Raw genomic sequence first — 5,991 nt, forward strand, 5'->3', positions numbered from 1 at the left:
AAGATTGGGAATGCATCGATGGGCGCGCAAGCGTACAAGGCGTGCACGCGCAGAAGTGACTTCACATGGAGACGCGCATGCGTACATGACGCGTATGCGTGGATGAAGAAACAGCCAATCGACACGCACGCGCACATGGCGTGTACGCGCCGATACTCACACATGACGCACTTAAAGGCAAAATGCTGAGGGCGATTTCTGAGCTGCCCAAGCCCAAATATAACTTGTTTCTGAGTGTATTTCATGCAGAATTGAAGTCCAGGCAAAGGGGGAGCAATTAGTTAGTCAACATGAACCTTTAGTTAGTTTTCTAGAGAGAGAAGCTCCCTCTTCTCTCTAGAATTAGGTTAGGTTTAGGATAAATTGTCTTGGATTTTGAATTAATTACTCAATTTTATCTTGGTTCCTTCATAATTTCTTGTTTCTACTACTCTATTGTTCTTAGTTCTCTTGCCAATTTTACTTTTATGTCTCTTTTATGTTTATGAATGCTCATGTTGGATTTTATTTACATTGAATGAAATTTAATGTTTGATGTTCTTTTAATTGATGATTTGAGTCGTTGATTTACTTTCCTTGCAATTGGTAGTTGGTAGATTTATTATTCTATTTTTACTATGCTCTCCTTTCATGCCTTCCAAGTGTTTGAAAAAAATGCTTGGTTGGGCTTTAGAGTAGATTTTGAGCATTCTTGGCTTGGAAAGAGTAATTGGGCAATCTTGAGTCATTAGTACCCAATTTAGATTGGTGATCTAGAGTTGTTAGTTAATATCATTCTCAATGACTCTAATCTCTTGCTAATCCAATTAGTGAGTTGATTAGGATTTTTGACTTGAGATTAACTAGTCTTGCTTGACTTTCTCTCATGGAAGATACCTTACACCTTCTTCTGATGTTGGAGATGACGAAATAAGATAAATTCTTGTTAAGTATTGCTATGATTAATGACTAGGATAGAAATCCTATGATCTCAACCTTGCCATGAATGTCTCTCTTTATTAATTGCTTCATTTAATTGCTCTCTTTACTTTCCTTGTCATTTATTTTATTGCCCCTTCTATCAACAAAACCCCTTTACCCCTTCATAGCCAATAATGGACTACTTCATTGCAATCCTTGTGAGACAACCCGGAGTTTAAATACTTCGGTTAATTCTTATTTGGGGTTTGTACTTGTGACAAAACCATATCTTAATTTCATTTGGGGATTGACTATTGGTTTGGACTATACTAACAACGGAATTATTTTGTGGAATTCAGAACCGGTGTAAATCCCCGACCTATCAAATTAATGGCGCTGTTGCCGGGGATTGCAATGGTGCTATGTTATTGGTTATTGTATATATTGTGAATAGCCTAATTTTTAGTTTGCTTGTTGGTTCTTGCTAGTTGTAGGACTTAGTTTCCTTTATTTCTTGTTAGCTTTTATTTTTTATTTTTTTTTCTCTTGACACTATGAATTCTCATCCTTTTGGCTATGAGTGTGGTTCAAACTATGTTGTAGGAAATGGAACCTTCAATGAAGATGTGCATCAAGAATTTGGAAATCAAGGATGGAAGGAGCCCCAAGCTTGTGAACAACCTTCTTGGCAACAACCTCCTCCAAACTCTTGTGGGTATAATCCTAATCCTAATGCATACCAACCTATTGTGTGTGATGACCCTCATTGTGGTTGTCAACCACAACCATCATATGCATATGAACCCCCTCCTCGACATAGTCCCCCACCACACTCACAAGCCTTCTACCACTATCAACCTCCATATGATCCCAACCCATATCCAACATTCCAACACCAATACGCCCAAGAACCACAAAGTCCACACCCACCACCTCAAGAATTTCACCAATATGAACCACCTTCCAATTACAACAACCTTTCCTCAAACAATGAACCCTCTCTTCCACCACCACCTCCCGATGAAACCCTCATGTTAGAACTGAGAGACCTTGAATCTCATATCTTAAGGTGACAAGAGGAGGATGAAAATAAGTTTATAGAGTTAAGAGCAAGGATGGCTAGCATGGTAGAAGCCGTGAGTCACCTAATGATGAGCGGATATTTTATACGCTTTTTGGGGATAATTTCATATAGTTTAGAGTATATTTTAGTTAGTTTTTAGTCTATTTCTAGTAGTTTTTAGGAAAAATTCATATTTCTGGACTTTACTATGAGTTGTGTGTTTTTCTGTAATTTCAGGTATTTTTCTGGCTGAAATTGAAGGAGCTGAGCAAAAATCTGATTCAGGCTGAAAAAGGACTGCTGATGCTGTTGGATTCTGACCTCCCTGCACTCAAAGTGGATTTTCTGGAGCTACAGAACTCGAAATGGCATGCTTCCAATTGTGTTGGAAAGTAGACATCCAGGGCTTTCCAGCAATATATAATAGTTCATACTTTTCATAAGGATAGACGACATAAACTGGCGTTCAACGCCAGTTCTCTGCCCAATTCTGGCGTCCAGCGCCAGAAAAGGATCAAAAACTGGAGTTGAACGCCCAAACTGGCATAAAAACTGGCGTTCAACTCCACAAATGGCCTCTGCACGAAATCTCAAGCCCCAGCACACACCAAGTGGGCCCCGGCACACCAAGTGGGCCCCGGCACACCAAGTGGGCCCCAGAAGTGGATCTCTGCATCATCCATCATAGTCCACTCATATTTTGTAACCCTAGGCTACTAGTTTAGTATTTAAACAACTTTTAGAGACTTATTTTGTATCTCATGACATTTCAGATCTAAACTTTGTATTCTCTGACGGCATGAGTCTCTAAACCCCATTGTTGGGGGTGAGGAGCTCTGCTGTGTCTCGATGAATTAATGCAAGTATTTCTGTTTTCCATTCAAACACGCTTGTTCCTATCTAAGATGTTCATTCGCGCTTAATTGTGATGAAGGTGATGATCAGTGACATTCATCACCTTCCTCAACCATGAACGTGTGCCTGACAACCACCTCCGTTCTATATCCGATTGAATGAGTATCTCTGAGATCTCTTAATCAGAATCTCCGTGGTATAAGCTAGAACTGATGGCGGCATTCATGAGAATCCGGAAAGTCTAAACCTTGTCTGTGGTATTCCGAGTAGGATTCAAGGATTGAATGACTGTGACGAGCTTCAAACTCCTGAAGGCTGGGCGTTAGTGACAGATGCAAAAGGATAGTAAATCCTATTCCAACCGGATCGAGAACCAACCGGTGATTAGCCGTGCTGTGACAGAGCGCGTGAGCGTAGTTTTCATTGGAAGGATGGAAGGTAGCCATTGACAACGGTGATCCACCAACACACAGCTTGCCATAGGAGGACGTGCGTGCGTGAATCAGAAGACAGAAGAAAGCAGAGATTCAGAAGACAAAGCATCTCCAAAACTCCAACATATTCTCCATTACTGCACAACAAGTAATTTTTAATTTATGCTCTACTGGTTACTCACAAATTCAATTGATAAACATAATTGACTTCCTGACTAAGATTTACAAGATAACCATAGATTGCTTCAAACCAACAATCTCCGTGGGATTTGACCCTTACTCACGTAAGGTATTACTTGGACGACCCAGTGCACTTGCTGGTCATGTGTGCGAAATTGTAAGAGAGTAATGTGTGCAAAATTGTAATAGAGTAACAATTTTGTGCACCAAGTAACAATTTTGTGCACCACCTAACATCCCACCTAAGCTCATGCATCCTAAGTACTTCCATTTTTGAATGTGGAGAAACAATCAAGAAGCCTAGTAAGGGAGTGAACTTGATTCTCCATGGTGAGGAAGAGGAGTTAAAGCAAGAAGTGCAACAAGAGGAGGAGGTAGAGATTAGTGAACGAAAGGAAGTAGTGGGTGGATGTTTGGGATATGTTGAGCACATAAAGGAATCTCAAGTTGAAGATCCCTCTTCCACAGAGTATGGAAGAGATGTTAAAGAGGAGAGTAATGTTGCAAAAGTAGACAGAGAGTTAAAGGAAATTGATCAAGAATTGGATTCCGTCATTAGTGATTTTTTGTCCACATTGATCAATCCCCTTGATGATCTTGTTGAGACTTCTCCCAGTGAACTAGAATGCAATGTTGAGGAGGATGTGTAGCCTCCAAGGCATATTGTGAGTGAAGAATTAGAAAGAGTGTCCCAAGCAACAAGCTCCCTTATATATGATGATTCCGCACCAATATATGACCCTTTCGAGTTTGAAGAGTCCTTCCCCAATATGCTTAGACTTGATAATGAAGTAGACTTCACCAGACCTCCTATCTATGATGAAAGTGATGGAGAAGAGCTAGAAGAAATTGGTGAAGAAGAATGTGAACTTGAGGAAGCTTGGCAAGAGGAGGAACATGAAAAACCTTGCCAGGTGGTGAAAATCTCTAGAAGAGGATGGACAGGGGTGGAGCGTGCTTTATCAAGATCATTGGAAACTCCTCCACCTAGGTTGCCATCTAATTCTTCATTTGAGTGGGTAAAACTTCTAACTCTTAGCTTTATTATTCCACTTGAATTTGGTTTGCTTGAAACGGATGGCCAACTTAGGGCGCTTTGTGGAATTAGGCGAAAGAGGAGGATGTTTAGTGGTTGGCGTTGTAAATCTAGGCTCATTATGGTTGGAAGCTCAAAATCGAAGAGTATAGATTGGTGTAATGCTCAATTAAATGGGTCTAAGAGGGTACTTTGGTGCTTTCATGAGAATTCGGCTTTCTTATCACCCGGACGGAATCAAGGCGATTAGCTGGAAGATGCGTGCGAAGATAAGATATGGGACCTTGGATCACACCATGAAAACCAATTCTGGGAGCTCATATCTTGGAAAGAACCTCACCCAAGCTCGGTGAAGATGGTTGGAACTTCTGACGACCGATTGAAGGACAAGCACTCTTGGAGGTTCAAGGATGAGTACAAGCGTAAGCCACCTTGACAAGGAGCCTCCCAAATGTCCAACGTAAGGACTTAACTAAAAGTGCTTCGTGGGAGACACCCTACCATGGTAAACTCTTTCCATTCTCTTGTAGATATGATGAATGAATGAATTGGGTTCTATTGTATATAGCTTCCTTACCCCCTTAGTACATTTTGCCCTGCTTGCTAAGTTGTTTATACACCCTGTGCCTTAATTAGGGATGATTCTTTGAATTTGAGTTTTTGCTTGAATCTCAAGTTTCCTCAATTTATTTGAAAATTCCCCAAAATTCAAAAATATGTTTGATTTTGCGTTTTAGCTAGTTTTGGAGTCCTAGAGGAGGTTGGGAGGATTATGACCTCTTCTTGGTTTTTTTGAAAAAAAAAAAAGCCACGCGCAAGCGCACAATGCGCGCGCGTCAGCTGTGCATTTCGCACTCTCTGGACCAAGGACTAGAGAGTTGTGCCACTTTTGGGCCAACTCTAGGCTAAGCCACATGGACGCGCACCGTACGCATCCGCGCCCCTTGCGTTTCCCTACCTACGCATAGGCGTACCTGGCGCCTCCGCTCCCCCATCATCAATCAACTCATCCACGCGTAGCGCGCGCACGCGTCGATGCGTTTCTGGATCACCCAGGCCAAAGACCCGAGAGTTATGCCAACTCTGGGCCACTTTTGTGCCTCTGGCCCAACTCACCCACGCAGAAGCGTACCGTACGCATCCGCGTCTATGCCCGCATCTCCCATCCACGCGCAGGCGCATATGACGCTCCCGCGCCACTTCCTTATTCTCCCATCCACGCGGACGAGCACGGTACGCACACGCGTGGTTTCAAAATTTACTAACCCCCAGGGACGCGAGAACCCTAGCGCAGTCGCGTAATCCTTCACCTCTCCCCAACGTCTCTCCCTCTTCTTGTCCTTCCATTTCCAACCTTCGAGCTCCTCAACCCCCAACACCCTCCAGTCCGGCGACCACATTCCACCGCCGTTAACCACCGCGTTACCTTCTCTTCTCGTCTCCAACCCTCTTTCTTTCCCATTTTCCCTCTCTCCCTTACTCTCACGACTCCACTGCGGCTGCCGCCGCGACCTCCATTGTCG

The sequence above is a fragment of the Arachis hypogaea genome, chromosome 20 (genome assembly GCF_003086295.3).
Source record: "Arachis hypogaea cultivar Tifrunner chromosome 20, arahy.Tifrunner.gnm2.J5K5, whole genome shotgun sequence".
Taxonomy (NCBI): Eukaryota; Viridiplantae; Streptophyta; class Magnoliopsida; order Fabales; family Fabaceae; genus Arachis; species Arachis hypogaea.